Source organism: Odocoileus virginianus, chromosome 19, assembly GCF_023699985.2.
Source record: "Odocoileus virginianus isolate 20LAN1187 ecotype Illinois chromosome 19, Ovbor_1.2, whole genome shotgun sequence".
In the NCBI taxonomy this organism is placed as follows: Eukaryota; Metazoa; Chordata; class Mammalia; order Artiodactyla; family Cervidae; genus Odocoileus; species Odocoileus virginianus.
In genome coordinates, this window is record NC_069692.1 from 25,083,240 (window position 1) to 25,095,788 (window position 12,549).

The window sequence follows — 12,549 nt, forward strand, 5'->3', positions numbered from 1 at the left end:
GAAGAAACAATTACTTTAAGAAGGCATTCAATGGGCAATAACTCTGACAATACCAACAATACCAGTTGTGAGAATGGAGAAATGAAAAACTTTCATCCATGCCAGGGCAAGTATAAAATGATCTAACCACTGCAAAAAGCAATTTGGCAAAACCTGGTAAAGTTAATCCATGCATAACCTATGATCAAGAATTTCACCTTTATGTGTTTAGAAGTTCCTGAAAGATACATGGGCCCAAAGAAATACAAGAAAAGAATGTTCTTTTCAGCATTCCAGGTAATAGCTAAAAGGTGGAAACAAGCTATCTGACCTTCAGGAGTAAAATGGGAAAATAAAATGGGAATTATTTGTACAATACAACCTTGCACAGCAGTTAACCTGAGTTAACTAAATCTGCATCATCTACACCATTAAACCTAAAATACATCATGATAAGCTAAAAAGATCCCAAGTAAATATTTATATGATACCATTTATATAAAATTTTACATAAATGACCCACTGGCGCATAGTATTTACCAACACTAAAGATACCAAAATCTTCCGGTTATGATTCACTTCTCTAAGGTGGAGAGAGGGTATCTTCCAACCCAGGTGTTCTAACACTACAACGTCTAAGAGGTCCTTGAATTTACACATCATTAAAATGGAGAAGGAAATGGCAATCCACTCCAGTATTCTTGCCTGGAGAATCCCATGGACAGAGGAGCCTGGTGGGCCCGAGTCCATGTGGTCACAAGAGTCGGACACGACTGAGCAACTAAACCACCACCAAGGGTAACAAGAATGACTAGGCCACTGATGAGGATTTAGCACTGTTACGGGTTTGTGCACAGAGGTCCTAAAGGAGATCTGGAGGGTTCTGATATCAACGGCGAGTTCCTCTCCTCCTCTCCCCTCAAGAACTGATGATAATAACCCTCTACCAGTGGGGCCAAGAGGTTGGTGCTGGCTCTGCTTCATGTTGTCTTCTGCAGGTCCTGGGTGGTCCTCAGCCTGGTCTGTGCTGGGAAATCTCTCCTGCTTCAGAGGGACTCATTCCTGTGTTTCCTCTGGCACTCACCAGAAACACAGACCTGACACTCCAAGTTTCACCTGCTGATTTCTGTAGAAAGTTCTATAGCCCACCTCTGCCTCTTTGATCCATGCCCAGCACCTATACCTGTGCCTATTCAGGGGGTGGGCTCAACTTTCCTCTGGGGGCTGCAATGCAGGACATAGGGCCTTTAAACCTCGTTTGGCTTGGAGTCACACAACAATATTCCTTTCTGAGTTCCTCCATTAAACACACACACACATTCATGTATACATAAACACATGCTTACATACACATACACAGACACATTTATATACACTGTGCACACATGTGCCCAAACTCATACATACAAAGAAACACACACACATCTATACCACTGCTTTTTCTCCAACAGGAGTCGGGTTGCTTCATTAGTCAAAATCCAATATCATGTAAATATTGTGGGGCAGATCTGATTTTAGAACGGAATGGGAAGAATAGAATTTGCAATTCACGAACACATCAAATAGCAAAGGATAACTATGTGATACTGTTGGAACCACTATAATACAATAGATTTCCTTCTCATATAAGCTCAAATTCTGTCAGTTTTCTTTTTTCGTTTTGGGAGCAGAGTTGATTCAGTTATACTCTTCAGTTACCATTATAACATGCAAGGCCCCTCTCTAGCTTCATTTTATTTCGTTTTTTTCCTTTGTGCCCAATTCTACTCTTGTGTCCCATCCCTCTCATCCCTCACAAGCATCCTCTGTGATGTGTTGGATGTCTGTTCGATTGTTCTTATCCCATAGCTTCTTTACGAAGATGGCACAGGAAGACGATGCTCGTCTCTGATCCGTTACACGTTCATATCTGTTAAGAAGCCATAAAATGGTAGGTTTATATGGGAGTGGGCTTTGCTGTGGCACCGAGTGGCCGAATGACACACATGTGCATGGCTGTTTAATGTGGTGGTGGGGCCAGATGTGTCTATCATATTGCCTTCTTTATACACAGAAATTAGCTCTGAGGATCATACTCTTGTGAGGGGAAAACATTTAAATCAGGAAAACGTAATTTGTTGGGAGCAAGTTGAGAGTTTTTGTCTGTGAGCAGGGAGTGGGTGACTAGCCGCTGCACGAAGCCTCCTTTCCCCGTGGAGTCTCTCTGGCCCAGACCCGCATGTGGGCTCCCTGGAACCTGGCCCGTAGGTGGCAGTCTCCCTTCATCATTGCCAGGCTGCAAACCTCCGGAGGGCAGACTGCCATATCGGGCTCTTTCGCATTTTCCTTGGGGTTTCCTAAGATTTAACATTCCCACTGCTCAACTTCTCCTCCTCCCCACACGAGGGCCGAGGGAGTGGAGCTGATGACCAGAGAAACTTCGTCTGCACCCAGCCCAAGTCAGAAGACCCGGTCATGCCCCGCTCCAGGCAGTTGTTTGAGAGCTGTCCTGAAGCCCTCTTGCAGAACTGCTCTGTAAATGACGAGGAGGGCCTTTCATTCTAAATATTATAGAAAGTAAACTCTTGCAATTTTTCGTATTTATTTAATTGTCATATTTTTAAAAAGCAACCATGTTGTTGCAAATCTTTATCCTGTTTCGTCTCGCTCTCCAGTTCTCTGTCAACACACCCCCACAGATTTGGGGTTAATCTTTAAGAGTAGGTTGCAGCCAAACATTCTTCTCCCAGTATGCCCCAGCCTTCACCCAGCCCCTCAGAGAGCCTGTTTGACAAGACAGAGAATAGTCACAAGCAGAGATATAGAGTGTGCACTCGCAGGGGCGTGAAATCCTCTTGCCCCATCTCCTGCTCAGAAAATTCTAGATGGAGGATTCAGAAGAAAACCGAGAGATCAGGAAAAGGTACCACCTTCTCACCTTCCTTCCACTGCACTCACCCTGCACCCAAGAGCGGAGGCAAGTGGAGAACCACCCCAGCCCCAGGCCCTTTTGGGGAAGCCAGCTCAATGGGCTTCTAGTCAGCCAGCACCGTGCATCTTGGCCCCCACTGTTTATGGGGCTGAAGGAAGTTTCAACCATTTGCAAGTGTCAAATTGCCTGAGGACTGTGTCCGCCTGGGATGCCAAGTGGAGTGGTTCATTAGCATTTGTAAAATCTGCCTCAACTGAAACTATAGAACCCAATACTGGAGTGGGTTTTGTGTATTCCACTTGAATTAGCAAGTATAATACGTATTTTTTATTTCATCAACACCTGTGTTCTGAAAGGAAGGGGCTTCCTGCTTTGTGCTGGAAGGAGCATCTCTCTTCTCGTAGGTGTTTCTTCTCCTCAGATTAGAGATCTGGTTAGATGCCCTGTCCCTTCTTCCCTCCCCAGAGGTGAGAGGAGGGCTCGGAGATTGCTGCTTAGGGTAAGAAGATACAGGAAGTCCTGAGGGTTACAATCAGCTTTCCTGAATCAGACAGAGGTAGCCGGTGGTTGGCCTATTTTAAAGGGGGGCAAATTCAAGTTCCTCTAAAGGACTAGACCCTGGGGTAGGTGGGGTGTAAGGGCTGGTGGAGGGGGTGGAGGTGGAAGGGCTGGTGGAAGTAAGGGTGGTGGACCACATTCATTTATGACACAGGAGAGACAGATTGAAACCAATGCTCAAAGAAGCTATGAATGAAAGTGCTGTAAAGAAACAGAATTTCAGGTTAATTTCTATCTGAATCAAACCTTAGTGGATTATAATTCCACATTGCTTTACCATTCTTCATCTTCCACTGATCTTGGAGATGCCTACCAATGTGGGAAATGAATGCATAAGATCTAAGAACATGCAATCTTTCCTCTCTTTAGACCCTTTTCCTTGAAAAGCTACTTCTGAATTAGGATTTTTCTTTCCTCATCTGTCAGAGAACTGCTCAGTGGCACCACTAATCTCCAAAGTCTATAAAATAAAGCCTTGGTGGGGTATTTAAATTCTGCTTGAACTTGAGCGCAATAGCCTTCCCCACTTCATCTCCCATCACTGATGTGTTATTAGACATATCCCAGTTCTCCTACTAATTCCAGGAGTGTTTCCACACCTCCACTGTCTCTGTCCATCCCTTAGCCTGGATGCCTTCTCAACCTACTCCATGTAATGGGATCCTACTTATTCCTCAAGGCCTGCCCCAAATCTGACTTCCTTCATGAAGCTGGGTCCATCTGGAGTGAGTTAACCAGTCCCACCCTGTGCTCTCATGGGTGAACCTCCATCCCCTATGTGCACACAGCCTGGTGGGTCAGCAGGCTGTGCGTGTGCCTGCCCTCCTCCTTCACAATCCTGATCATCCTATAAGAGTGGTCCGTGTCTCACTGTATCTCCTCTAATACCCAGCCAAACATTGCCCAACGAATAAAGCTTGACAACGGTTGGTAGAATTTGCAGTCCAATCATGTTAGCTTATAAAAATAAACATTAATGTCAGGCCTAATTCATCCCAATTCATTGTAAGAGGCCCCATGGATTCACTTTTAACAGAGGAAAATTAGTAATTTAAAACTAGAAATGAATTAGTTAATGAAGAGAAAGGTAAAGAATGCTCAACCTCTCTGGAATTCAAAGACTTGTTTGTTTAAATAAGGAAATGCCAAATTTGGCAAATCAAATAGGCAAATTTAGAAGAAATCACAATGGTCATTGTTGCCAGAGTCGCAGTGAGACATAACACTGTCAGGGCTGCTGGCAATGCAATAGGTACAGTCTCTCTCAATGTGATTTTATGAAATTTCTCAAGAACTTGACAAAACTTTGTTCACTTTGATCCAGCAACTCCAACAAGAATGTTTTGTAAGGTTAAAAACTGTGACGCGCATGAAGAATTGTTTATTAAATTATTTCATTGTAGCCAGCATAGTATATACACTGAGAAGTTGATAATAACCAAAGTATCTAATAATATATAAATAGGGCTTCCCTGGCAGCTCAGTGGTAAAGAATCTGCCTTCAGTGCAGGAGATGTGGGTTTGATCCCTGGGTTGGGAAGATCCCCTGGAGAAGGAAATGGCAACCCACTCCAGTATTTTTGCCTGGAAAATTCCATGGACAGTGGAGCTTGGTGGGCTACAGTCTATGGGGTCACAAAAGAGTCGGACATGACTTAGTAACTAAGCAACAACAACAATATGTAAATGGTTCAATAAATATTGGTCTGTGTACCAATATGCTGTGCATTAAGATAATTTTTAAAAAATATTTTCTATCATGGGAAATTCATATAATGGAATGTTAACTGAAAAAATAGGACACAAAAATGAATATGCATTAATATCTCAAATATGATGTTGTAGTATATATATATGGACATATATATGTTCCTATATATGTGTATATAACTTGTGCTATCTAATACAACAGCTAACCACAAGTACCCACTGAGCACTTGAAATGTGACTAGTCCAAAGTGAGGTGTGCTGTGTGAAATACATATGGGGTTTCAAAGACTTGTAAGAAAAAATAATGTAAACTACTATATTAATAATTTTTATATTGATTATATCTTGAACGATGATATTTTAGACATACTGGGTGAGATAAATTGAATTATTAAAATAAATCTCACTTGTTTCTTTTTACTTTTTAAAATATGGCTTCTAGAAAATGTAAAATTACATATGTGACTCACATTCTATTTCTATTGGACAATGCTGTGTTTGTCAATTACATTTTTTTAAAAAGATGAAGAAAATTGCTAACTAAAGTTATCCCTGGATTTTAGAATTACAGGTGATTTTAGTTTTGTTCCTTAAACTCTTCTGTTACCGTTTTCTCAATGAGCATATATTTCTAGTGTTTCACTTCTCTTGGGGATCTTTCTCCACCCTACCGAACTGGTGTTAGATGCAGGCATGACTCTACTTTTTCTCTGCAGCACTTATTAGAGTTTGAAATTGTATGCTGTGTGATCATTTGATTCATGTCAGCCTGCTCAGCAGACCATAGAGTCCACAAGTCTGGGCCCCATGACTGTTTTGCTCATCTTTGCATTCCCAGCTCTTAACTCAATGCATAGCATTTAGTAAGTATTTAATAAACACTGGTTGGATAAACGAATGAATGAGTGAATGATTAAAAAGGAAAATGTTAAGCAACCATACCCCAATAAATTTTTTAAAATAAGAAAAAAATGTTAATATGCAAAAGCAGAAAAGTCCAAGTCATCAAAACTGCAAAATCAAAATAAATCATTGGATAAGAGAAGAATTTACAAACTTCAGTAAAGGGATGGCCAGATAGATTTTGGATCTGCTGCTGGGAGTGCAGCTGATCAAGGGCTCTGCCTGTTGCGCTCTGCGTTCATCCGCAGTTCTGAGGCTGCCATTCCCAGCGCTGCCCCCAGCCAACGACAAGCAGGGCAGGGACTCTAGGGCACACCCATTCCTGCGGGAAGCGGACACTGCCCATGGTGGTTTTGGCTCAAGGACTTCCACTGGCCTTGTCGGAACTTCATGCCCTTCCTCCCTTCTTCTCAGGGCTCAGAACTTCATCATTATCTGTGGGCTTTCCGTCCCCATATTCTCTAATAAGTCACTTGTGTGTCTGATTTTGTCTTGTGGGTTTGTTTCTCAGAGGATTCAAATAACACATTTGCTTCCAAAATTTAAAAAAGGATGCTATTTACTTTTGTTTTTGCACAGCAAAGGAAACCAAAAACAAGATGAAAAGACAACCCTCGGAATGGAAGAAAATATTTGCAAGCGAAGCAACTGACAACGGATTAATCTCCAAAATATACAAGCAGCTCATGCAGCTCTATCAAAGAAACTAACCACAGAATCAAAAAATGGGTGGAAGACCTAAACAGACATTTCTCCAAAGAAGACATACAGATGGCCAACAAGCACATGAAAAGATTCCCAACATTATTCATTGTTAGAGAAAAGCAAATCAAAACTACAGCGAGGTATCACCTCACGTTGGTCAGAATGGCCATCAAAAAAATCTACAAAAAATAAATGCTGGAGAGGATGTGGAGAAAAAAGAACCCTTGTGCACTGTTGGTGGGAATGTATATTGATACAAACAGTATAGAGTATTTTAAAAAACTAAAAATAAAGCTACCTTATGACCCAGCAATCCCACTCCTGGGCATATACACTATGAAAACCATAATTCAAAAGGACATATTACCCCCATATTCATTGCAGCACTGTTTACAATAACCAGGACATGGAAGCAACCTAAATGTCTATTGACAGATAAATGCATAAAAAAGATGTGGTACATACATACAATAGAATATTACTCAGCCATAAAAAGGAATGAAACTGGGTCATTTGTAAAGATGTGGATGGACCTGGAGTCTGTCATACAGAGTGAAGTCAGAAAGAGAAAAATAAGCATTGTGTATTAAGGCATATATGGAATCTAGAAAAATAATACTGATGAACCTATTTGCAGGGCAGGAAGAGAGGTGCAGACGTAATGAACTGTGGATGCGTGCGGTGGGGAAGGAGAGGGGATGAATTGAGAATAGCATTGACATATACACACTAGCCTGTGTAAAATAGCTAGTGAAACCTGCTGCATAGCACCGGGAGCTCAACTAGGTGCTCTGTTGATGACCTAGGGCAGTGGGGAGGAGGCGTAAGAGGGAGGGGATATATGTATATATATAGCTGGTTCATGTTGTTGTTCAGCAGAAACTAACGCAACATTGTAGAGCAATTATGTGTGTGTGTGCTCAGTGACTCAGTCGTGTCCGACTCTTTGTGACCGCATGGACTGTAGTCCACCAGGCTCCTCTGTCCATGGGATCTTCCAGGCAAGAATACTGGAGTGGGTTGCCACTTCCCTCTTCAGGGAATCTTCCCCACCCAGGGATCAAATCCACATCTCTTGTTTTCTGTATTGGCAGGCAGATTCTTTACCACTGTGCCACCTGGGAAGAACTTGGCATCGTACAAAGCAATTATACTCCAATTTAAAAGAAAAAAAAATCATTATAATCTATAAATGGTATTTTATGATAGATTTTAAAGTGATTAAATTATAAATATATATACTATTTATTTTTTCATTGGGCAATACATGTACACAGTACAAAATTCAAAAAGGACAAAATGTAAAAGGTGGGCATATAAGAAAAGGAAGGGGTTGTTTGTTTTTGTTTTTTTTTTTGCATCCTTTTCCTACAGCCACCTGTTTATCTTCCAAAATTCCCATTTTTTCCCTAGAAGTTAATCTCTGTTCTGCTCTTCCATATAATTGTTGGAAACAACAGGCCCAAAATGGTGACATTTATGCTAAGCCACATGTTACCAAACTGAGACACCAAATTATTTATAGTCTCAGCCTTTCCTAGAAACAGAATCTTAGACCAGTCAACCAGGAATTACTTGACCAGCACTAGTTAGGCAATCTACCTGAGAGACCCCTGCCATTGCCTAAAGGAAAGTGACCTACAGTAACAAATCTAATTTTTGCTAGTATAACTTCCTTGTTACCACTCTGTTCTGCCTACAAAATCTTACATTTTGTACAACTCCTCAGAGCTCCTTTCTATCTGCTAGATTAGATGCTGCCTGATTCATCAATGATTGAATAAAGACAATAGGACCTTTAAATTTTGCTCAGATGAATTTTGCTGTTTTTTTAAACACTATATGTACTATTCTTACTTTTGTGGCATAAGAGTGTGTCTTGACTAGTATTCCATGACTTTATATAGTACATCTTACTCTTGTTATGGCTCCATAAGTACTCCCCTGTATTTCCACACTGATGAACATCTAAGTATTTACAATCTTTTGCTATGACTATTGTACTGTTGTACATTCACAGTCTTTTCATTTATGTACATCCATACATAAAGTCCTACAGATAAATTCCTGGAAATGGACTTATAGGATGAAGGTTAAAGTTACGCTCAATTTTACTGTTGAATTGCTCTCCAAAGAGGTTAGACCAATTTATAACTCCATCAGCATGACTTTATGCCCTTGCCAACACAATGTGTTAACTATCTTTTCATCTTTACCAGCCTGACAGGTTAAAAATGTAACTTTGCATTTCGCTTATTATATAAATGAAGCAAAAAAAATCTTTTCATACTTTTAAGAACCATTTTATTCCTTTTCTGTGAACTGTCTGTTCACATCCTTTGCTCATTATTCTATTGCTCATTTAAAATCACTCTTTTAAAGTTCTTTAGACTTTAGGAAATTTATACTTTGGTTAAGATATCAATCTGCTAGATATTTCCCAATTAGAATTTGATTTGTCTTTACTTTCCTTTGTGCAGTTTTTCTTTTTGGTCAGAAAGAATTTTTTTAGATTTAAAATTAGTTGAATTTATCTCTCTTCTTTTTAATACTTTCTAGACTTTAAAGTCACATTTAGAAAGGTCTTCTTCATTCAGAGATTTTTAAAAATAATTATTAATTTTTTTCTGAAAATTATCTTAAAAAAAAAATTCTCCCATTCATGATTTCTTATTCTTTCCTTCTCTTTTTCCTTTCTCCCTTCCTTTTAAACATTTTATTCTTTCATTCCTTTATAATTAATTTTGGCATAAGGTACAAGGGATTCGTGGAAGAGACAGCTAATGTTAACCCAATCTACTTCCTCTTCCTCTTGAACAACCAGTCTACCTTTGTTTCTTCCCTTGAGTTCAGTTCAGTTCAGTCGCTCAGTCGTGTCCGACTTTTTGCAATCCCATGGACTGCAGCACACCAGGCCTTCCTGTCCATCACCAATTCCCGGAGTTTACTCAAACTCAAGTCCATTGAGTTGGTGATGCCATCCAACCATCTCATCCTCTGTTGTCCCCTTCTCCTCCTGCCTTCAATCTTTCTCAGCATCAGGGTCTTTTCAAATGAGTCAGTTCTTTGCATTAGGTGGCCTTTGGAGTTTCAGCTTCAGCATCAGTCTTTCCAATGAATATTCAGGACTGATTTCCTTTAGGATGGACTGGTCACCATCCTAAATCCTGGTCACCATTGGGCAGTGATTTTGGAGCCCCAAAAAATAAAGTCTGCTACTGTTTTCACTGTTTCCCCATCTATTTGCCATGAAGTGTTGGGACCAGATGCCATGATCTTAGTTTTCTGAATGTTGAGCTTTAAGCCAACTTTTTCACTCTCCTCTTTCACTTTCATCAAGAGGCTCTTTAGTTCTTCTTCACTTTCTGCCATAACGGTGGTGTCATCTGCATATCTGAGGTTATTGATATTTCTCCTGGCAATCTTGATTCCAGCTTGTGCTTCATCCAGCCCAGTGTTTTTCATGACGTACTCTACATGTAAGTTAAATAAGCAGGGTGACAAAGCCTTGACGTATTCCTTGTCCTACTTGGAACCAGTCTGTTGTTCCATGTCCAGTTCTAACTTGCTTCCTGACCTGCATACAGATTTCTCAAGAGGCAGGTCAGGTGGTCTAGTATTCCCATCTCTTTGAGAATTTTTCAGTTTGCGGTGATCCACACAGTCAAAGGCTTTGGCATATGCATGGTCATATGACTGAGTTTTCCAACGAAACGTGAAGGAGTCATGCAACCCTCGTATCCTCTCTCTTTCTCTGTCTTCTTTACCATGGGAAGGCTTTGACAATGAAAAGAACTACATGGCCCAGATTCTGGGAGGCTTCTAGGAGCTAACAATTCCTGGCTGACAGCCAGAAAGGAAATGAGGTCCTCAGTCCTACAACCAAAAGGAACTAAACTGTCAACAGTCTGAATAAAACTGGAAACAAATTCTTACCCAGTCCATCTTCTAGAAGGGAATACATCCTCACCAACTTCTGAATTCCAGTACCGCTAGACCCTGAGCTGAGAACCCTGTCACGCTGTGCCTGGGTTTCTGATCTGCTGAACTCTGAGCTCATAAGTAGGTGTTACTTTAAGCATTAACTTGATGGGTAATTTGTTTTGTGGCAGTAGAAAATGAATACATCCCTTATATCTTTTTTCCCTCAGATTTTTCTTCTGGTTACTAATTACTTTTTTCAAATAAACTATATAATCAGCTTATCTAATTCTCAAATAACATTGTGATAGCAATTTTATTGTGGTTGTTTTACATTTATAGATTAACTTGGGGAGAACTGACATCTTTACAATGTTGAATATTCCTATCCAAGAACATAATATGCCTTTCCTTTTTCAAAGGGGTTCATTTGCATTTGAAAGTTTTCTCTTCTTAGTCTTTGCACAATTTCCTTTTCAAGTTATTCTGAACAATTTATGTTTTTGTTCCTGTAGTACATGAGGTCTTTTTTTCTATCACATTTTAACTGACTATTGTTTCTACATAATTAAATTATTAATTTCCTAATGTTAACTTCATGCCAAACTTTCTAAATAAATTTTACTACTATTTATAGTAGATTTTGAGCTGAATCTCTTGGATTCCTCAGGTAAACAATATTATCTTCAAAAGAATGGTAATTTTACCTCCTACTTCCAAGTTTTTGGACTTCCCTTGTGGCTCAGCTGGTAAAATAATCTGCCTGCAATGCAGGAGACCTGGATATGATCCCTGGGTTGGGAAGATCCCCTGGAGATGAGAAAGGCTACTTACTCCAGTATTCTGGCCTGGAGAATTCCATGGGATTGCAAACAGTCTGACACGACTGAGCGACTTTCACTTCACTTTCCAAGTTTTATACCTCTTTTTTTTTCAATTATGTTGGCTAGTGTTTTCAATACATTGTGAAATAATAATGGTAACATACATATTGTTATCAATTTCTTTTATTCTGGATTTTTAAATCTTATTCACAGGTAAGATTCAGTCAGTCAGTTCAGTCACTCAGTCGTGTCCAACTCTTTGCGACCCCATGGACTGCAGCACGCCAGGCCTCCCTGTCCATCACCAACTCCCGGAACTTACTCAAACTCACGTCCACTGAGTCAGTGATACCATCCAACCATCTCATCCTCTGTCATCCCCTTCTCCTCCTGCCCTCAATCTTTCCCAGCATCAGGGTCTTTTCAAATGAGTCATTTCTTTGCATCAGGTGGCTAAATTATTGGACTTTCAGCTTCAGCATCAGTCCTTCCAATGAACACCCAGGACTGATTTCCTTTAGGATTGACTGGTTGGATCTCCTTTCAGTTCCAGGGACTCTCAGGAGTCTTCTCCAACACCACAGTTCAAAAGCATCAATTCTGCACTCAGCTTTCTTTATAGCCCAACTCTCACATCCATACATGACCACTGGGAAAACCATAGCCTTGACTAGATGGACCTTTTTTTGCAAAGTAATGTCTCTGCTTTTTAATATGCTGTCTAGGTTGGTCATAACTTTCCTTCCAAGGAGCAAGTACCTTTTAATTTCATGGCTGCAGTCACCATCTGCAGTGATTTTGGAGCCCAAAAAAATAAAGTCTGCCGCTGTTTTCACTGTTTCCTCATCTATTTCCCATGAAGTGATGGGACCAGATGCCATGATCTTAGTCTTCTGAATGTTGAGATTTAAGCCAACTTTTTCACTCTCCTTTTTCATCTTTCATCAAGAGGCTCTTTAGTTCTTCACTTTCTACCGTAAGGGTGGTATCATCTGCATATCTGAGGTTACTGATATTTTTCCTGGAAATCTTGATTCC

General features: G+C 40.3%; 1 long non-coding RNA gene across 1 annotated transcript in view; it reads right to left on the bottom strand.

The window, feature by feature from the left end:
- Positions 1-1,695: 1,695 nt before the first annotated feature.
- Positions 1,696-12,549, bottom strand: part of LOC110126751 (uncharacterized) — a 65,534-nt gene continuing 54,680 nt past the window's right edge. The window contains exon 4 of the long non-coding RNA XR_002310528.2: positions 1,696-1,888. This is a non-coding gene — a long non-coding RNA (uncharacterized lncRNA). The remainder of the gene's footprint in view (positions 1,889-12,549) is intronic.